The 23,032-nt window shown below is 42.3% G+C and overlaps 1 long non-coding RNA gene across 3 annotated transcripts; it reads right to left on the reverse strand.

The window, feature by feature from the left end:
- Window positions 1–234: 234 nt before the first annotated feature.
- On the reverse strand, window positions 235–21,764 carry LOC142760938 (uncharacterized). 3 transcript variants are annotated; one of them, XR_012883459.1, is made up of 3 exons: window positions 21,656–21,764; window positions 1,913–2,051; window positions 235–455 (listed from the first exon to the last, which is right to left on the reverse strand). It is a non-coding gene; the product is annotated as an uncharacterized LOC142760938 (long non-coding RNA). The 3 variants fall into 3 exon arrangements; XR_012883460.1 differs by lacking the exon at window positions 21,656–21,764 and adding an exon at window positions 7,891–8,050; XR_012883458.1 differs by lacking the exon at window positions 21,656–21,764 and adding an exon at window positions 2,329–2,644.
- Window positions 21,765–23,032: the final 1,268 nt, after the last annotated feature.

Here is a 23,032-nt window from a genome sequence, read left to right on the forward strand (position 1 = left end):
ACCTTACCTTAGTCACAAGTTTTCTTCCTATTTAGTTATAGGTCATCATAAGAAAATAATTATACAGACACGTATCTGGAAAAGGATTTCTTATAGGTTAATGTAAGATTGACTAAGCAATAAAGAAATGGGGTTTGAGCTTACATAAAGAGTTAATGCTAAGGGAGAGAAGGCAGAGCTTAGATACTAGAGGACAGCCAAGGGTCATTTCCTTTTAAATCAGGGTAACCAGACTGCTTTATATTTATTTATTTGCATTTTCCTCTAATATCTCCATAGATATGGAATTGAAAGCCAGCTGTGGATGAAGGGAATACATTTTTTCTTTTTGTCGACTAAATGTGTTAGCAAAAACCTCTCATAGAGCTTCCATCGCAGTCGCTTGTGATCCAGGATTCTTGCCGGTCAGGGAGAGTCATTCCACATGAGCGGCCTCATGGCCCTACTGGAGTCTTCTAGAGAAGAACAGAAAGTGCAGTTAAAACGGTTTATACACTTTTAGTTGTATTTACTTGAATATCTGTTAAAAAAAAAAAGCAGCAAAGGTCACCCATATATTCATAATTATAATCTTAGTGACTGTGTTTCTGTTTGATTCAACTTCCTATAATAGAAAAAAAAACTTGATTCAGGATATCCAGACAGCAGCATTGAAACAGGACATTGTGAGGCTCTAGATTTGGAGCCAGACAGTGCGGAGAGACAGGGGTGGAGCGATGGAATGATATGACCACAGACTGTAAACTGCTCAGTATGCTAGGGAGTATAGTCATTACCAGAAGATATTCCTGCGCACTACTATAGACATATCCATCAGCAAAAATATACCACCAAACAAACTACACTTCTGCTGATCGCTGAATTAAAACAAAAGTATCTATATAGTCACACTGTAATAACTGGTCAGAAATACTCTATATTGCCAAAAGAATGTGGACACCCATTCTAATTATTGAGTTCAGCTATCAAGCACACTGGCGTGCAATCTTTATAGATAAACATTATAAGTTGTACTGATGAGCTCCGTGACTTTAAACACTGCCCTGGTCAAGTGAAAGCATCTAGGGGTAAGCAACAGCTCAGCCTCGAAGCGGTAGGCGGGGCAGCTGAGTGCTGAAGCGCATGGCGAGTAAAAATTGCCTATCCGCTGTTGCATCACTCACTAAAGAGTTCCGAACTGACTCTGGAAGTGACATCATCACAAGAACTGTGTTTAAAGCTTCTTGGTTTCCATGGTCAAGCAGCTGCACACAAGCCTAAGATCACTATACACAATGGCAAGTGTTGGCTGGAGTGGTGTAAAGCACCCCACCACTTGATTCTAGAGCAGTGGAAACGTGTTTTCTGAAATGATCATTTTGCATATCTGGCAGTCTGATGGATGAATCTGGGTTTGGCGGATGCCTGCTATTAAAATCTGGTGGTGGAGGGATAATGTTCTAGGGCTGCTTTTTAGGGTTTGGGCTAGGCCCTTTATTTGTTTTGGTACAATCTTAAAACCCCATCTATGATCAAAAATAGATGCATAAGAGCAGAGGAAAAAAAGTTTGTTAAAACAGTGGCATAACAATTGCGGTCAGAGGGGGGGGGGTGGGTCGACCTGGAATGGGCGAGCCCCACTTAAAACCGGATCCTCGTATTTAACGAAGCGTTAGGATGGTGTATGCTGCGTCTCATATAATTTCCTGATGCTGCCCGGCCGGATGTGGTAGTGGGCCTTGTGTACCAGGCCATGAAGGCAAGAGGAGCGAATAGTGGGGAGTACATTTTTATGTCGGTCCTGGGGTCCATGCTTCAGGTGGACGAGGCTATTCAAAAGTGTGGCATGGGGCACAGCACAATGTAGTTACACCCCTGTGTGTAAATATTATTCTAGTTCTATATGTAACCCATTTATTCATTTTACACTTACCTTTGCAGTCTTCTCTTCTGTTCAGCAGGGCGGCATCAAGCTCACAAGTGCTTACCACACACTGAAGCTGAGCCGCTCCCTCTGCCCTATCCAGACACAGCAGTTGGCGTCACTGAGATTGCTCTTCATCGCTTTGGACCTTTAGAAATAATAAAAATTATTAAGTGAAAGAAAAAATAAATATATATAAATATTGTAAAGAGCTTCGTCATTAGTTCTACAGAGTTATAAACTTTAGGGTTAACGCTTATGACGTTGAGCGTAACGTCAAGATGTGCTAGATTGCAGCATGAGACCGCTCAGCAATGTAAATACACCCCAGCTAGACGCACACTGGAGCTGCTGCTGACTGGTTAAAAAGCAACCATTACGTCCAAAACTAAAAATTAAATACTGCAAAATTATTGATAACTTACCTGCTGGCCTCACTTGTTTCTGGTTCTGCTTACTCATTCTGGTCCCCGTTTTCCAGAATCCAAGATGGCTGGTGCTGTATCAGACTTGTATATAGAAAGCATTAACTGCAAGTCTGAGACATGCCCCCACCTCCTTCACTGCTCTCAGAAGGACAAGCACCGATGATGTCAGCGCTGTGTCCATCTCTTCTGACACTTCTGCTGGGGGTTCTTGACGTGTTCCAGTTGCAGCAACATCCTCACTGACAGCGCGCCAGTGGAGGATGGAGGAAGACCGCCAGGGTTGGCATGAATCATCTTCTGTATTTAAAGAGGCTCTGACACCACATTATAAGTGCTCTATCTCCTACATAATCTTATCAGCGCTGTGATGTAGATAACAACAGTGGTTTTTATTTTGAAAAACGATCATTTTTTACCAAGTTATGAGCAATTTTAAATTTATGCTAATTAGTTTCTTAATAGACAACTGGGTGCTTTTTAACTTTTTACCAACTGGGCATTGTGGAGTGAAGTGTATGACGCTGACCAATCAGTGACCAATCAGCGTCATACACTTCTCATCATTCCAGCCCAGCTTCTTTCACTGCAAAGCGTGACCTCGCGAGATCACGCTGTGCTGTAAGTCCCACAGAAACTTTACAGAAGTTTTTGCAGCGTGAATAGACATCGCGTCCGGGCTGGAGGTGATGTCTATTCACTCTCAAGACACTTCGGTAAAGTTAATGTGTGAGTATGTGATGCTGTGCAGTGAAAGTAGCTGTGCTGGAACTGAGAGAAGTGTATGACGATGATTGGTAACGGATTGGTCAGCATCATACACTTCTCTGTACAACACCCAGTTGGTAAAAAGTTAAAAAGCGCCCAGTTGTCTATTAAGAAACAAATTAGCATAAATCTAAAATTGTTCATAACTTGGTCAAAAATGATCGTTTTTCAAAATAAAAACCACCGTTATCTACATTACAGCGCCGATCAGATTATGTAGGAGATTAGACACTTATAATCTGGTAACAGAGCTTCTTTAAGTATATCACATTGTATGTTTGTAACGATCTTATATGTTTTATTGTCTGTTTTTTTTAAAAGGTTTCCGTGTCTTGGACTACGTTGGATTGTCGTGGGATCGAATTTTTACCAATAAAATGGTCAAAGCGGGCTGTAGGGGGCAGTTTATTTCAATAAAGTGTTTTTTATATTTTTTTCAACTGTGTAACAGAACTAGTAATCGAGGTGTCTGACTGACACCTCTCCATTGCAATCGCTAGGGCTTGGTGTCAGTCAGTGATGCGCTATGTCCACCTTTGGCTGACACTAATCCCTCCAATTACCGCAGTACCCAACGCACCAGGGAGGCGAGAACCGTCAGGAGCGGCCCAACCAACATGATGGGCAGCCGCAGGCTGGTGTTTTTAGGATGGGAGGGGACCAATAGCCATGGACCTTCCCATCCGGATAATCAGACTGCAGCTATTGATTTTCTCCATGTTTTTTTTTTTTATATATATATATATTTATATATATTTGTATTTATAGCATAGTGTAATGCTTTTCTTAAAAAAATATAAAATGATTAAACAAAAAAACATGTGGGGTCCTCCTATTTCTCTATCCAGCCAAGAGAAATCAACAACCGCAGTTTGAAATTCTCAGGATGGGAAGGTCCATGGCTATTGGTTCCCTCCCATCCTAAAAACACCAGCCTGTGGCCGTCCCAGGGGCCATCCAATAGTCCTCGGCTCTTCCCAGTACCCCTGGTGCGTTGGGTACTGGTGAAAAGGGGTTGGTGTCAGCCAAAAGTGGACATAGCACACCTCTGGCTGACGCCAAACCCTAGCGATTGTAATGGAGAGGTGTCAGTCAGATACCTCGATTACTAGTTCTGTTATACAGTGTAAAAATGTATAAAAAATACTTTATTGAAATATACTGCGCCCCCTACAGCCCGCTTTGATCATTTTATTGGTAAAAATTCGATCCCACGACGATCTGACGTAGTCCAAGATACTGAAACCTGTAAAAAAACACAGACAATAAAACATATAAGACCGTTACAAGCATACAATGTGATATACTTACATACAGAAGATGATTCATGCCAACCCCGGCACTGTCAGTGAGGATGTTGCTGCAGACGGAACCCCTTTCAAGAAGCCAGACGTGTCAGAAGAGATGGACACAGAGATTCCGAGAGCAGTGAAGGAGGTGGGGGCATGTCTCAGACTGGCAGGCAACGCTTTCTATGTGCAAGTCTGAGACAGTAGCAGCCATCTTGGATCCCGGACAACTGGGACCAGAACGAGGGAAAGGAGCGGGAAGCAAGAAAGTGAGGCCAAGTGGGTTAACAATAAGTTTACAGTTTAATTGTTTTTTTTTTTTGTGTTCATAAGAACGAGGGTCCCAAACCCGCAGATCCTCCTCACTGCACCCCCCACAGTGAGGGGGACATTGAATTGAGCGACGGTCAAGCGTGCACGCTTCCATTTCATTCAAAGTGTATGGGAATGACGGAAACAGCAGAGTACATGCTTGACCGCATCTCTGTACAAGCTCCGCCTGCATGGGAGTGCAAGTTTTATTTTACTCAAAATGCCCAAAATGTTAGGATGGGTTCACACCTGCGTTCTGCTTTCCGTTATTCTCCTCTGTCAGAGCAGAGCAATGGAAAAATAAGAAGCGCCTGTTCCGCTGCACAACACACAACACCTGCCGCCAACGATACCCACTGACTTTAATGGGTTTTGTCGGATTTCCGTTGGGGTGTCGGTTGTTTTAAGGAAAACAATAGTGCAGCATGCTGCACTATTGTGTCCGGTATTCTCTGTCAGATCTGCAACGGAGCCTCCAACGCAGCTGTGAACAAGGCGTAACACAAAAGTTTTGTATTTTTTTAAGCTGGTTCACAAAAAAAATAATTACAAATTCTACTGGACTAACTGCCTATTTAGAGACAGGCAGCAGCTTCAGGAGCGCATCATAAGGAACATACTAGGCGGATATGCTGAGTAAAACTACACAGCTTATCCGCCCCGGTAGCCGCATGGAATTCCGCCAGCAAAACCGCACCAAATAGTGGGGCAGGTTTCGTGAGGCATGTCCGCTGCGGGAATCCTGCAGGGAAAAAAAACGTTTAGACTTGCCCCGGTCGTAGTTTAGGTGACGCGTCTCTCTCTTCTGAACGTAGTCCCGTCTCCTGGGATGACGCTGTAGACCATGTGACCACTGCAGCAGTCACATAGGATGAAACGTCATGACAGGAGGCCGGGCTGCGCTAAGAATAGAGGATCGCGTCACCAGGACTACGGCCGGGGTAAATCGAAACTTTTTTATAAATTTAAAAAAGTACCTTTATTTTTCTCATTTGTGATTTTTGCGGCAGAACCGCAACATTTCCGCAACAGAGGAGCAGCGATTCCACAGAATACATTGACATGCTGCGGCTTAAAAAAACACACTGCAGGTCAATTTTTTTTGCAGCGTGTGGATGAGATTTGTTTAAATCTCATCCACTCTGCTGCGACTGTAATACGCTGCGGATTTTCCGCAATAAAATGTGTTGCATAAAATCCGCAGTGTTCATGCCTAGTGTGTTCCTACCCTAAGGCCGGATTCACACGAGCGAGTGCGTTTTTCGCGCGCAAAAGGTACTTAACAGCTCCGTGTGTCATCACCATATGATGCGCGGCTGCGTGATTTTCGCGCAGCCGCCATCTTTATGACACTCTGTTTGTATGTTTGTAAACAGAAAAGCACGTGGTGCTTTTGTTTTCATTCATACTTTTTACTGCTGTTGCGCGAATCACGCGCGTCACACGGAAGTGCTTCCGTGTGCTGCGCCTGATTTTCACGCACACATTGACTTCAATGGGTGCGTGATGTGCGAATAACGCACAAATATAGGACATGTGGTGAGTTTTACGCAGCGGACACACGCTGTGTGAAAATCACGGACTGTCTGAACGGCCCATGGACTAACATAGGTCCGTGCGAGGCGCGTGAAAATCACGCGCGTTGCACGGACGTATTACACGTTCGTCTGAATAAGCCCGAACAATAAGGCCCAGTTCAGAGTTTTTGGGCCTTGATATTGACTCGGACACTGCGTCAGAATCAGCACCAAAAAACTTCCAAAACCGCCTCCCATTGATTTAAAGAGGCTCTGTCACCAGATTATCAAATTCCTATCTCCTATTGCATGTGATCGGCGCTGCAATGTAGATAACAGCAAAGTTGTTTTTTTTTTTAAAAACAATCATTTTTGCCCAAGTTATGAGCAATTTTATATTTATGCAAATTAGCTTTTCAATGGACAACTGGGCGTGTTTTCTCGTTTTACCAACTGGGCGTGTATTGTGTTTTTACCAACTGGGCGTTGTGAATAGAAGTGTATGACGCTGACAAATCAGCATCATACACTTCTCATCGTTCCCACCCAGCTTCTTTCACAGCAGACACAGCGTGACGTCACCCACAGGTCCTTCAACCTTGTCGTCGGACAAAGAAGATACATTGGCTCCAGGCGTCCAAAAGGTTAATATGCTTGTCTCTAGGGAGTTTGCTATGCTTACCTGCACATGGTGATGCTGCTGCAAATTCAACTGTACTCTCTGACGCCTGGAGCGGATGTGTCTTCGCTCTTCCGACAACAAAGTTGAAGGACCTGTGGGTGACGTCACGCTGTGTCTGCAATGAAAGAAGCTGGCTGGGAATGATGACGTCACCCACAGGTCCTTCAACCTTGGCGTCGGAAGAGAGAAGACACATCAGCTCCAGGCGTCAGAGTGTACAGTGCAGGGTATGTGCAGGTAAACATAGCAAACTCCCTAGAGTCGAGCATATTAACCTTTTGGACGCCTGGAGCCGATGTATCTTCTTTGTCCGACGCCAAGGTTGAAGGACCTGTGGGTGACGTCATGCTGTGTCTGCTGTGAAAGAAGCTGGGTGGGAACGATGAGACGTGTATGATGCTGATTTGTCAGCGTCATACACTTCTATTCACAACGCCCAGTTGGTAAAAACACAATACACGCCCAGTTGGTAAAAACACAATACACGCCCAGTTGGTAAAACGAGAAAACACGCCCAGTTGTCCATTGAAAAGCTCATTTGCACAAATATAAAATTGCTCATAACTTGGGCAAAAATTATCGTTTAAAAAAAAAACAAAAAAACTTTGCTGTTATCTACATTGCAGCGCCAATCACATTCAATAGGAGATAGGGATTTGATAATCTAGTGACAGAGCCTCTTTAATCTGAAATCAATGGGAGCTAGTTGTGGAAAAAATAAAAAGCAGCATGTCCTTTCTTGCCGCGGTTCCGCCTCTGACCTCCCATCGAAATCAATGGGAGGCAGAAAATGCACTTTTCGCAGCGTTTTTTGTCTGCTGTCCTCAATCGCCGCGGGCACAAAACGCAGCAAAAAACGCGACAAGATAGTGTGGGCAGGTCAAAATCTGCCTCAAAATTCTTTAAGGAATTTTGAGGCAGATTTTTTCTGCCTGCAAAATACTCTGTGTGAACAGGGCCATACATAATCAGCACTTTCAGACACTTTACTCACTGTGTCAGAAGAGCTGCTGGCTCCCACTCCAGTCCTTGTTGCCAGGCGATGTCTTCCAGGCGATGTCTTCGGTCCAGACGTCCAGTCCTTCACCTCCAGCCAGACTCCAGAAAATGTCGGGGATCGTAGAACGCCTGCCGCCGCGCTACAACTGGACTCCTCCCCCTCTCCTTACGCAGCTACGCTCTGGAGAAGGAGGCTCAGGTAAGTTGTGTGTCCATGTGTGTCCAATCGTGCGCGCGTCCGTCTGCGGGTGCAGGCATTCGCGGGTTTGACGGCCCCCATGATGAGAGGCGGGGCTTGCAGCTCACGACATTCTTTTGGTGAAAAGAACGGGCCCCATTGCAGGGGCCTGTTTTTTTCTACCAAAGGCAAGTCGCGGAAGTTGCCGGGCCCCCCCCCCCATTCAATTAGGTTTGGCCGGGCCCCTCACAGCAGTACCCCTAATACATCCCTGATGGCGGCCCTGGCCACAGCATACAAAGATATTTTAGACAATTGTATAATAAAGCATGACTGTGCCCCTGAGCAAGTTCTGTAATGGATGAATGAATACAAGTTACCACAGACCCACTCCAACATCTTGTGAAAAGTGAAGGCTGTTAAAGACAAGAAAGGGGTCCGAACTCCATATTAACGACCATGGTTTTAGAATGGGATGTGCTATAAGCTCATAATCTCCAGGTGTGATGGTCAGATGCCCACATACTTTCCCCTATAGTGTATTATTCTGGACTAAGATGTAAAAAATTGGGATAGTTTTACAGTGCGTTACAGAGCACTAATGCTATCCTGAAGCATTTTTTTTTTCTTATATAGCGGCAACGTATTCCACAGCGTTGTACAGATAGTGGAACCACTCACATTAGTTCCTGTCACTATTGAGTCTCACAAAATAAATTCCTTTTCTCAAACACACACGGGCTGATTTCATAGGAAGCCAATTAACCTACCGGTATGTTTTTGGAGTGTGGGAGGAGACCCATGCAAACACTGGGAAATCATACATCATGCAGATGTTGTCCATAGTTGGATTTCAACACTGTTGCTGAATAAGAAGTGTTAACCACTGAGCCTCTATTTGTTGCTGTATAGGTTCTGTGAGTTTCTTTTATGGCCAATTTGTAGCATCATCAAGACACTGAATATAAAGCTATAATGTTCACACATTGCATATTTGTTGCAGAAGTTTGGTTGCATAATCCACACCAAAAATACACAACAATGTACAAGACAATGTAAGTGAATAGGGTTTTACCTAACCCCATTTACTCTCCTGGTCAGAAGTGCCCTCTCACCACCATCAGAGACTGGCACTTTTCCTTGCAACAGTAGAAAATGCAAGACCTGTACCAACATCTGGTCATCAAACACCATCCAGATACCAAACACGCAGCAGGACTATAAAATCACTGGCACGTTCTCCTGTACATCCTCCAATGTAGTATACATGATCCTGTGTACAAGGTGCATCAATAAAGGAATCTACATTGGAGAAACAATACAAAAACTACAAACCAGGATGAATCTTCACAGACATACAATAAAACAGGAGGTGGATACACCCGTGGGAAAACACTGCTCTGGACCTGATCACAGTTTGGCAGATTTAAAAGGTACTCATTCTGAAGGGTCATTTTAAAAACAACAGAGAAAGAAAAATTTGGGAATTCAAGATGATGATAAAATTCCAGTCATTGACACAAGGCCTCAATCTAACACCAGGATTTATGAGCCACTACATGGACACACGTCACGTCCCCCATCAGACTGACTCCAGATGCCTTAACTCCTAAGTCATCACCCCTATAACCTCAGTTTTATTGCCCCGGCTTATCTTAATGATATATCACTTCATGTACTAATTGTCTTTGTGTAACATCTAAATGTTGTGCTTTTTTCTAAGTGATTCATTTGTAAACTGCCTGAAGAAGGAGCCTCTGCGCTCTGAAAGCCGCATATAGAACTTTTATGGTTAGCCAATAAAGGTATCATACCTATTATACTTTTGTCTTTTTTGACACAAATGTATTTAACATTTCATATTGTCTCTGGCTAACACGGTACTACACTATTTTTTACTCACAGCGTAAAAAATACATAGCGAATTCTAGACATGCTGTGGATTTTCAAATGCTATCTACCTATCTGTTACGGAAATGCCCTGCACTTTCACCACGGTTTTCATTCATTGCTATGCAAAGAGTGAAATCCACAGCTTTATCTGCACCAAAATTTGCAGTGAAATCTGCATGTAACATGCAGATTTTATTTCAAATGTTGGTGTGGCTTTTTAGGCCGTTCCATGGATAATTTTTATGCTGTGTGTGAACACAGCCTAACCCGGTCTTGATTTTGGATGGCCTGTACAGATGTGTGGGTGCGAGTCAAGTTTTGAATTCTCTACAAGAACTTGAAAAGTTCTTTATCATACACATAATGTACACTTTCCAACATGTTGAAGCATTCTATTTCATGTTTTTTTTTACACGCTGGTGACATCTTGTAGATAATTGGGAGTTGCGTGGAGATTGATTGCCTTTAGGCCCAAAACCTGATGCTGCACTTTTGAGAGATTGTGATGATTGTATTTTCCCTTCTGATTTTTGTCAGTGTTTTCAGCATATCTACCCTCACCTTCTGTCTTTTTCCCATGTAGATGGCGAGACCACGCGGGCAGGGCCCTCTCTCCTGTACCAGTCTGTCACTCAATGCGCTCATATTTGTAATGCCCTCATATTTGTAATGCCCTCTATTCAAATTTGCCCAAGAGTGTACCTGGATGCTTCTCCTCGGTTAGCGTAGGTCAGTACTTGAGTGGTGACGCAGAGTAGCACAGTATAGCTAAAGTGGACTTGTGCATCAATGTGGAAAACTTTTACATGCTACAGCACAGGAAAAAGTCTGTCAACAGGCAAGGAACGTGAATCCTAGCGACAGGTATTGAAGTGGCGGTGCCTAACATAATGTGCCTAACATTAAGTCTTATAAACTGCTGTTTGGGCACACACAGTAGGGCTCAGAAGGGAAGGAGTGCAATTTGGCTTTTGGAGTACAGATTTTGCAGGATTGGTTTCTGGTCACTATGTCGCATTTGCAAAGCCCCTGTGGGACCAAAACAGTGGAAATCCCCCACAAGTGACCCCATTTTGGAAACTACACCCCTCAAGGTATTCACCTAGTGGTGTAGCGAGCATTTTAACCTTGCAAGTGTTTTGCAGAAATTAGTGTGCACTCGATGTTGCAGAGTGAAAATTTGATTTTTTTTTCCATACCATAGATATGCCAATATGTGGTGACCAGCTTGTGCCACCATAAAAAGACAGCTCTCTAATTATTATGCTGTGTTTCCCGGTTTTAGAAAAACCCTACATGTGGCCCTAATGTTTTGCCTGGACTATCGACAGGGCTCAGGAGTGAGAGAGTACCATGCAAAATTGAGGCCTAATTTGGCAACCTACACAGTATTGGTTCACAATTGCAGAGGCTCTGATGTGAAATAATAAAAGAAACCGCTAAGAAGTGACCCCATTTTGGAAACTACACCCCTCAAGGCATTTACTAAGGGGTGTAGTGAGCATTTTCATCCCACAGGTCTTTTTCATAAATGATTGCACTGCGGATGGTGTAAAGTAAAAATGTAAATTTTTCCCTAGATGTGACATTTCAGTGGGAAATTTGTTGTGCCCAGCTTATGCCACTGGAAACACACACCCCAAAAATTGTTAAAAGGGTTCTCCCAGGTATGGCGATGCCATATATGTGGAAGTAAACTGCTGTTTGGACACGCTGTAGGGCTCAGAAGGGAAGGAACGCCATTTAGCTTTTGGAGCGTGGATTTTGCTTGGTAGTAGTTTTGTTTGGAGTTTTACTGGTATTTCAATTCATAATGTGGGGCATATGTGAGCTGGGCAGAGTATATTAGGGGCATAGTCAGGTGGTATAATAATGGGGTAAACAATAAAATAATCCATAGATATTTGTTACGCTGTGAAGCAATCCTTTATGCATAGGTCAGTGTCGCACTGATAAATGTCCTTTCTTATCCACGTTTTGGTCCACATTACGCACCTTTGCAGTTTGGGGAATTTTGCTGGGAAGTGTTGTCCTGGTATAATACGGGCACCCTCGCTGCCAGCAGATATGTTTGGGCCCTCCCCTTCCTGGTTCCCTAATTTTAGGGCCTTGATAAATCGCCACTTGAAACAGAAGAAATGTTCCCCTCGAACCGGCACAACTGCATATTTTTCTTTCCTGACTTATTGGAGCCTTAACTAATTTTATTTTTTCATAGACGTAGTGGTATGAGGACTGTTTTTTTGTGGGACAAGCTGTAGTTATTATTGGTACCATTTTGGGGTACATGCAACTTTTTTTTTTTTAAAAGGCTTTATTTTATTAACTTTTCCAAAGTACAAAAGTACAATAAAAAACAAACAGAGCATACTAACCAACCAAAACTATAGTTGGCAATAACAATCACCATAGAATATAAGACATTCACATTGCAAAAGACAGCATTTGAGACAAGAAGATCACATATATTGCAATTAAAGCAGGATCATAAGGTGACCATTATCATTGCCCAGAACCAACAAAACAAACACCCATTCACACACCAGTCATACATGCACTCCACTTATCTCTCAGTGCTCCCATTCTAGCCAGTAAAACAGAGATTAGATAGCAGTGTCCGAGGTCTCCAACCACCTAGCCTAAATCTTCCCACATTCGTCAGGGCATCTCCTGTTAAGGTACAACTTTTGATACATGGGTACATACTTATTCACCAATTGCAACCAGTGTTCAAGACTTGGACACACCGTGGCTTTCCAAGCCATAATCATAACAAATTTATCATGAAGGAACTCCATAACCTTAGACCAGAATGGCGAAATCTTAGGACATAACCGTACACAGTGGAGGTACGTGCCAACAGCTGATTGACACCTAAAACAGCTATCGGACCCCGATGCCCCAAGTCTAACCGGAGTGTAATAAATCCGGTGTATGAACCGCGACTGTATTAAAAAATGTCTTGCACTAATAACTGAGTCAAAGAATGAGAGCTCCACCTCCCTCCACCCCTCCTCCTCAAAATCAGGAATATCTCTCCTCCACCCCATGAACGCCTTATCAAATGTTTTTTTTACAGAAAACAAAAGCAAGGCATATGTTTGAGTAAGAGTTTTAGGAAGATCTGGGGTGCCAAGCAAGTCCTCCACTTATAGAAGACCCGAAAGCTGGCGTAACAGAACTAAACTGAGCCACGCAGGCGTGCCTTAATTGGAGATAGTGATAGAAAGCCTTGTACATGCAACTTTTTGATCACTTGTTATCCTTTTTTTTGGGAGGCAAGGTGATCAAAAAACAGCAATTCTGACATCGTTTTTTTTATACAGCGTTCACCACACATCATAAATTACATGTTAACTTTATTCTGCGGGTCAGTACGATTCCGGCGATACCAAATTTATAGAACTTTTTTATGTTACAACTTTTTGCGCAATAAAATTACTTTTGTAAAAAGAATGTATTTTTTCTGTCACCAAGTTGTAAGAGCCATTACCTTATCATTTTTTCGTCTACGGAGCTGTATGAGGGTTTGTTTTTTGCGAGACGAGCTATAGTTTTTATAGGTACCATTTTTGGATACATACGACTTTTTGATCACTTTTTATTTCAATTTTTGGAAGACAAAGTGACCAAAAAAAAAGCAGTTCTGGCATTATTTTTTTGTGGTTTTTTTTTACGGCGTTCACTGCGCGGCACAAATAACATAATATTTTTATAGTTCAGGTCGTTACGGTATGGTTTTATTTATTTTTTTTCAATAATAAATGACTTGATAAGGGAAAAAGGGTGATTGTGTTTTATGTTATTACTTGAAACTTTTATTTTTTACAACTTTTATTTTTTATATTTTACACTTTTCTTTAGTCCCACTAGGGGATTTGAAGGTCCAACTGTTTGATTGATGTTCTAATACATTGCACTACCTATGTAGTGCAATGTATTAGAACTGTCAGTTATTCCCTAACAGCAAGCCGATCAAACTCCGGCTCCGGTCGGGGGCCTAATCGGCTTCCGTAGTGGCAGAGAGGAGGCCATTGTTAGGCCTCCTGCTGCCATAGTAGCAGTTGGTAGCCTTGCCATCGCATGGCAGGCTGGCGATTTGCTACAAACCACTTGCATCGAAGGGGTTAATGGTAGGAATCGGAGCTAGCTCCAGTTCCTGCCGTTAACGCAGGGTGTCCGCTGTAACATACAGCGGACACCCACTGCTGATGATGCCGGTTCAGCTTCTGAACCGTAAGCTGAGCCGACGCCATCTTGCCGATAGTACAGGAGGCCTTTTAGGCACCGCTGGCGAGCGGGGCATAGGAGACTTCCGTTGCTGTCAGATCGGCAGGTAAGTATTGGGCCTCCGATTGCCATTGCAGCCACCGGCAACTCAGCGATCACGTTGCTGGGGTGTCGGTGGCAAAAAACACCTCACATGCTGCGATCTCTATTGAACGCAGCATCTGAGGGCTTAATCGGCTGCTAGCTCCGGTCCTGGCCAATACCTCAGGGTGCCAGCTGTAACATACAGCTGGCACCCGGCGGTGATGGTGCGGGCTCAGCTCCTGAGCCCGCACTATCACCGCGACGTAATGGTACTGCGCGTTGCGGGAAGCCCTGCCAGACAGCGCTGTATATATACGGCAGATGTCGGGAAGGGGCTAAAGGTCTCCAGAGGATGATGTCACATGCTGCCGTGCATCAATCTGTACACGGCATAGAGCATGGAAGTTGGAGTGTTGCCTTGGCAATGGGATGCCGCAGGATGGGTCAAGACGCATCGCCGGGCAAGGCAAATGCAGACACGGGTCATGTCGGCCCACGACCCCCAACAACATTTTTTGTTTTTATCGTTTGTCCATGTTATGTATTTAAATCCCTATATATTTCATATGTACAGCGACCTGAAATTTAATGACACTATTACATAATAATTATAAAACCTTATATTCTGGTAACTAAAGTCACTGTAAAACAGTGGGAGGGATGGTGCAAAGCCTTTTTTTGTCTTAGAAATAAATAAATCAAATTACTGTTTATTTCTGGTCAGAGAATTCCCAGATATTTTATTCTAAGGATGGTGACACACATACATTACCCATCTGTATTTCCAATACGGGTCTCCACAGTGGGTATTTTTTCCATTCTTGTTAGCTTTCAGTATTTCAATTATAATAGTTCTCATTTGTACATATTTCATTTTGTGTACTATGTCCACACTATAATTTGTACTTCACCTAGTAACTGCCAAACTCTGCTTGTGCTGGCCATCTAAACTTACGCTACTCTCCATTGAAAACATGTAGACTTGCTCTGGGCTCTGTAGAGACGGACTATCATTACTTGAGTATACATGACTAATAATGACTATTTTATTCCTAGGTGAAGCCTTGCTAGATTTTCCACTTATTGGCTTATAAATGACTACTTCTGGTTGAAGGATAAGGGATAGGAAAACTATCATGTAGAGTCCTGTTCTCAGATCTTTAAAAAACATTCACCTAGGAATGAATGATAATAGTAAATAGAAAAAAGCTTTCCAATGTGTTCGTCAGTCTGCATGTTTTTCTACATGGTCTTGATTCACAATAATTTTTATTCAATTAACAGACTTTTGTTACTGGGCAATAATATACAGGTGTAGCAAAATTAAATTTGACACAACAAAATCCATTGAAACAGTGTATTTAAATCCTTAAAGGAACAGTGTCATGGCAAATAATTTTTTTTATATGTTAAAGATGTTAGTGCTTTAATAAAAACGTTTTTATTCATTTGTGTGTTTGTGTTTTACTTTTTCTTATTTTTACACTTTTTCTTCCCTATGGGGGCTGCCATTTTTTGTTCCATTTCTGTGTGTGTCGATTAACGACACACACAGACATGGAGTACGGCAGCCACAGTCCCATAGGGACTGTGAACGGCTCCCGTCCCATTCACGTCCGTGTACGGCGTCTGTGTGGGAACTGCGCATGCGCCGCTCCCACACAGTCCTATTCGAAATTGGCGCCGTCCGGCGCCATTTTCCTGTGGACCGGAAGTCGCGGCCGGACTGTAATATTACTACTTCCGGTCGCGGCTTCCGGACTTGTGCACATGGAACAGCGGCAGCAAACGGAGCGGACGGGCCAGAGGGAGCCGCGGCGGCAGGAGCAGGTAAGAGATTTCAATGTATGTTAGTGTTTGTGTGTGTTTACTACTATATGTAAACCTACTACACTGTGGGTTACCTCAAAAAATGGCGACACGCAGTGTAGCAGGTTAAACCTTTCAAACCCCTCGTTTATCCCGGCACTAGCCAGGATAAAGGAGGGGGGGATGCTGAGAGCTCACTAGAGCGAGGGCTTTTAACCCAATGTTGCAATGCTGCAATTTTGGGAACAGCCCCATCTAGTGGCCAAAAATGGGTAGTATTATAAATTAGAAATAATTTATAATATTACATGGCTCGTGCCAAAAAAAAAAAAAAAAATTTGAACAATGTTTAATCACCCACACACTAAATGTTTAATTTTTTAAAAAAAAACATGTTTTTAGGGCAACACCATGCCTTTAAGGCCACGGCCAATTTTGGCCTTGAGGACAGAACAATTTTTTTAGATTTCCCTCTTTGCGTCCCGACGCTCATAACTCTTTTATTTTTTGTACGACGTAGTTGTATGAGACTTTGTTTTTTGCGGGACGAGTTGTGCTTTATGTAGGTACCCTTTTTTGGTACAAATACATTATCTTTTAATTTCTATAAATTTTTATTTTGGCGAAAATGCAGAAAAAAAGCAGTTCCGCTGCAGTTTTAATATTATTTTTTTTTTACACCATACACCGATCATCATAAATAATGTTATTCTTTTGTTGTACAGGTTGTTACGGTCGTGGTGATACCAAATATGTCTATATTATTTCATGTTTTGGGACTTATATTTTAAAAAGTTTATTTATTATAAAAAAAATGTGTGTTTCTGTGTATTTTTTTTACTTTTTATTTATTTATTTATCATTAATTTTTTTAAATCCCATAAAGGGATTTATCATTTTGATTTTTATTTTGTAACTGTAATGTACTGGCTAGATCTATATGCCAGTACATTAGCCTGTGTACTGATTCTACACAGGCCGTTGTTAGGGCATACCTAAGTATGCCCTAACAACAGGAAATATGTTTAGACAGCCCTGGGGTCCTTCAAAGGACCCTGGGCTGTCTGGCCATACGAGTTATGGGCTTTGATCGCATCACAGTTATCTTCTGTGACGCGATCAAAGTGCAGTCCCCCCTCCTTGAATGCCGCGATCAGCTTTCATCGCGGCGTTCAAAGGGTTAACGGCGGAGAGATGTTTCTCTCCTCTCCGCTGTCAGAGCGGGGCCGTGGCTGTGTATTACAGCCGTTGCCCCGCTCTCGATCGCGCGCAGAGACGGCTGTCACACAGGACGAGAATGCTCGTCCTAATGCGCAAAGTACCCGCCGCTCAGGATGAGCATTCTCGTCCTGTGTCGGCAACCAGTGAAAGAGGATCTATCACCAGATTTCACAATACAAACTGCATACATTATTAATAATAATAATAATCTTTATTTATATAGCGCCAACGTATTACGCAGCACTTTACAATTTAGAGGGAACATAAACAGACAATATCAGACATTACATAGTGACAAAGCTCATTTACAATTCAAACAAGAGGATTGAAGACCCTGCTCGCAAGAGCTAACAATCTATGAGGAAATAACGGAGACACAAAGTGTAAAAGTGTTTGTTCAGTACAATGGTCCAGCCATCTTTTATACACATGGGGTGGTACACAAAAAGCTTAATGAGTCGGTCACCAGCCAGTATCCGTGTATGACGGACATGAAGTGCATTAGGGTGCAAGGAGTGTGAGGGAATCGTATTCTGATGACTAATGGAGCCAAGGAAAGGAGTCTGATTAGGGAATGTTATAGGCCTGTTTAAAAAGAGTGTTTTCAGGGCACATTATTAAATGGATATTTTAGATCTGATGAGACTGGTATACTTACTGTAAAAATTGTGTATAATCCTTTCTCAAAGTGTTCCTGTTGTAACGTCCGTGGTCGCTGACCACGAACTTCTTCCATCCAGTCGGCGCCCTTCTCTCCAGAGATGTCTGCACGTATGGCCGTCCTGTTCCACAGTGACCACCAGGGTGCGCTTGCAAGCTCAGTCCAGACTTAAGAACCCAGAGCGCACGCATGTGGGAGATTGAGCTGATTGCTCCCAGAGCACCCTGGGCTATAAGAAGGTCTCAGCCCATTCCTCCCAGCCTAAGCGTTGTTGTCGTATCCTAAGTTTGTCTTGCAAATTGTCCCCTAGTGTTTCCTGCTCCCAGTGTTCCCTGTTCCTGTATTCTGTATCCTGATCTAGTTCCATGCTGAGCTGTTGCCATGCTGTGCTATATACCACGCCTGTCCTGCTACTCCACGCCTGATGTCTACCTGCTGCCTAGTCCCAGCCAAGCCTGCCTTGCTACTGTTCAAGCTGCCACAGGTACCCTATATGAACTATAGACTCTGACCTGCGTCCTGTTGGCCAGCTGCCATAACACCAAGGCGGTACGGCCCAGTGGGTCCACGAACCCTACGTGACACCTGTTTTTTTATTAAAATGAACATTTTTTGAGTCCAATTATATGCATGAGATTAAGTATATGTATGATGTAATCTCAATCTCCACCCACCTAGAGCTGACAAGCTACTATTAGTGTCCCTCCTCCCCAGCACCTTATGGAAATCTTACACATGCTCAGTACCAGCTGCAGTTTCCCTGGCTCTGCAGTGAGAAAGCCTGTCTTCCAGCAAAAGTTTTAGTGTGGATTACAGCTTCTAGCTCGATCTACTGCTTTCGTTTACTTGCTTGCTGCATTGACTGTAGCTTGTACGGAGCATGTGTGAGATTTTAGTATGGTGCAGGGGAGGAGGGGCACAGATAGGAGTCTTTCCGCTCTAGGTGGGCGGAGACTGAGTTTATCTCATAAATACACTTGCACTCAATAAATGCTCATTTTAATATCAGGCAGGAAAACTTTGAGAAAGGATTATACAGCCATTCTAACATGGATTTGCAAAGTAAGTACATCAGTCTCCCCAGGGCTAAGAGATTTATTTAATAATGTATGCAGTTTGTATTATGATCTCTGGTGACAGATCCTTTTAAACGTGTTAGGTGTCAAATTAAAGTTTGCTACATCTGTATGTAACGATAATTACGCACCACATATTAGACAAGGGTGCAGGACACAAAAGAGAAGGATTATATATTGAAAAAAACACTCATATATTTCACAAAATAATAGTGCAAGTTCCCTGGTTGCTATAACTACCATTCTTAAACAAAAAAAATTCACCGAATATACACTAATTTCCCACAAAAAGTCTAAGAAAATGACACAATTCAAATACAATACAAGGGTTGATAAAGAGGGAAAGGAAGGGAAGGGAAGGGAAAAGGGAAACATTTATTTTATTATATCAACGCTGACTGATGCAGACAATACTGATACTGGCTGAAAGAAAGCACATAGGTGTCCACTCATATTTAGACTTCAGAATGTAGGGATTCAATGACCCAGCAGAGCCACCCATATGGGAGAGCCATTTAGGGAGCCAAATACCAGCACATCAAAACGTTATAACCAGCTTCTCTAAGTGAAACATTAATTGTTAAGGGTCTGTTCACATCAGCATGGGACTTCCGTTTATGGGTTCTGTTCTAACTTTCTATCGGAAGGTGAACAGATGAACGTAAATCCAAATGGAAACCATAGCTTCCATTTGCATTACCATTGCTTTCAATAGTAATGCTTCCATTGCAATTGGTTTGTTTTTTTCCGTTCCGTAAGGTTTCCTTTTTTTCACAGAAACAATAGCGTAGTCGACTACACTATTGTTTCCGCAAAAAGCCCAGAAAACCTTACAGAACGGAAACCAATGACGCATTACCATTGAAATCAATGGTAATGCAAACGAAAGCTATGGATTTCCGTTTGGCTTTGAGTTCATCGGTGCCTCAGACGAAAAGGTTGAGTGGAACCCATGGACGGAAGCCAACGTTAATGTGAACAGGCCCTAATTTTGCAGCTGCTTCTGCAATGTCTTACCAGTCTCTTAATGATTGCCACTCTCCCAAATCCTTCTCTCATTTAAACATGTAGGACAGCTTCCGGTGTGGAGTCACCATATATGTTCTTATGGTGGCATGTCTTACAAAAAGTTCCATCTTTCACTCATCAGTCTACAGAATATTATCCAAAAGGTCTTGGTGGTAATCTAGATGTTTTTTTTGGCAAATATGAGATGAGCATTTGTGTTCTTTTTGGTCAAAAGTGGTTTGCTTATTGAAACTCTCCCATTGGTGCAATTTTTGCATCATGCCTGGGTGTGGCTAGTGAAATTTAACCCAACTGTCAAATGAATTTGGTTAACTGGTTGATTTAGTAGCTAAGGGGACAATAACTTATTCACAGGTAGGACTGAACAGCTTTTTTCCGTCAACAAATAAAATCATCATTTTTTAAATAAATTTTTTATTTGTGAAATATTAAAGGAATTTGAAGATCTGAAACATTAAATTTTAAATTGACCTTACAATAATTAGTTGAACAAAAAATTAACAGATATGCCATTTCCAATTTTGGCAGAAACATTTTCCTGCAGAATTTGTTATAACTGTCACCAGTCTGACATCGGCTAGGATAAATAATTCCCACCCCTCCAAGTTTTTTCAGCTGTCCGATATGAGGGGATTTTTAAACTGGGCTTTGCCATTCAAGAACACTCCATTTATTGTTTTTAGCCATTTCTCTGTGGATTTACTGGTATGTTTAGGGTCATTGTCATATTGGAAGATCCATTTTTGACTTAAATCTTCTGACAGGTGGTCTCATATTATAGTCAATCTCCCTCTCATACAATGAAGAATTCATAGTGGGTTCTTTGATGGTGAGCCTCGCAAATCCTGCTGCGGCAAACTAGCCCCAAGCGATAACATTTCCACCTCTACGCTGTATGGTTAGTATCAGGTTTTACTAGTAAAATGCCGACATTGATGTTCACCAAGACTGTTTTCTGGTACTGAGGTTAAATAACTATCTTCACCACGTCTATCCAAAACACAGTGGGGAGATTTATTGAAACTGGCGTTTGTTATTATATTTAATAAACAGGCGCATCTCTGCGTGTCTGTGCGCCAGAAATAATGATATACACAAAAAATGGACCATATACGGTGCTGCTACATACAAGGTTAAAGGAGTTAGAGATTATGCGAATTAGAAATTTTAAAATTAATTTAATAATAATGATAAAAAGGGCTATGCGTTTCGATGCTGGACAAGCGTCTTCCTCAGGCTATACATAAAACAAACAGTGTTGCTCCATAAATACACCTAGATATTTGAAAAAAGACGCCAAGGTATAGGGGTCAAAGAGCAGCCATGACTTGTCATCATTGCAAAATAGAAACATCATAAATAACTTGTTCAGGCGTTACAATGGTAAAGTAAAGCATCATCATAAAAATATATTTAAAAAAAAGCATACAATATAAATAAAACACGAGGAAACATCCCAAGAATTGGGAAAAATAGTAATACATGCAAAACGTGATAGAAGTTACATTAAATGATTCACAGGACAATTATAGTGATTGCAATACAAGAAAGAAAAATAAATAAAACAATGACACATTACCCACAACCATGAAATAAGGGACCCAAGAGCACCAGGCCAGCTATCCCACGCCGGCTGAACAGGTACACAGGCGATGGCTGAAACGCGTACCTGGAGTCAAGGCAACCAAAGCGGCTACGGAAGTCGAGAGGGGACAAAAAGAGAGAGGACAAGAAAAGCTGCAAGACTGGTGAGTAACAGAAGAATTAATACAATATGTAGAGAAAACATTCTTTAACCCATCTTTTAAAGATACTTAAAGCGTAACTGGCGATCATTGACAAGGAGATACATCATAGCGGATACTGTTAAAAATAATAAATTAAAATAAAAAAATGCAATGTGTCATAAACCATTAAAATACAGGCACCTGATCTCAAATCACGAATGGTGAAAGCCAGAATAATATAATAAAATAAAAAATAATTACGTAAGAGTGGATTGTAACATACGAAATGTATCTAAAAAGTGTATGATGCATCATTAATAACCGGGAATAGATTTGATAAGGGGATACACTCTTTAATCAAGTGAGGATTCTAAAATGTCATTCAGACCTCCTGGGTGTAGGGTAGAGAGTGAGGCATGGACTAGAGGGACAGGGATGTAATATTACCACTTTACAAAGCATTAGTGAGGCCTCATCTAGAATATGCAGTCCAGTTCTGGGCTCCAGTTCATAGAAAGGATGCCCTGGAGTTGTAAAAAATACAAAGAAGAGCAACGAAGCTAATAAGGGGCATGGAGAATCTAAGTTATGAGGAAAGATTAAAAGAACTAAACCTATTTAGCCTTGAGAAAAGACAACTAAGGGGGGACATGATTAACTTATATAAATATATGAATGGCACATACAAAAAATATGGTGAAATCCTGTTCCATGTAAAACCCCCTCAAAAAACAAGGGGGCACTCCCTCCGTCTGGAGAAAAAAAGGTTCAACCTGCAGAGGCGACAAGCCTTCTTTACTGTGAGAACTGTGAATCTATGGAATAGTCACCGCAGGAGCTGGTCACAGCAGGGACAGTAGATGGCTTTAACCCCTTAATGACCGCTGATAAGCCTTTTCATGGCGGCCACTTATGGGCTTTATTCTGATGCATAAGCCTTTTCACGGCGCTGCATCAGAATAAAGTAAACAGAGCAGGGAGCCGATAAATCTCCCTGCTCTCAGCTGCCAGATGTAGCTGAGGGCTGGGGGCATCCCTGCTCGAACGTGTGAGATCGATATTAGTATCGATCTCACCTGTTTAACCCCTCAGATGCAACGCTCAATAGCGTGCACCGCATCTGAGTGGTTTTGGAGAGAGGGAGGGAGCTTCCTCTCATCCCACTGACACCCGGCGTTAAGATCGCCGAGTGTCTGTGTCTCCGATGGCAGCCGGGGGCCTAATAAAGG

The sequence above is a fragment of the Rhinoderma darwinii genome, chromosome 4 (genome assembly GCF_050947455.1).
Source record: "Rhinoderma darwinii isolate aRhiDar2 chromosome 4, aRhiDar2.hap1, whole genome shotgun sequence".
Classification (NCBI taxonomy): Eukaryota; Metazoa; Chordata; class Amphibia; order Anura; family Rhinodermatidae; genus Rhinoderma; species Rhinoderma darwinii.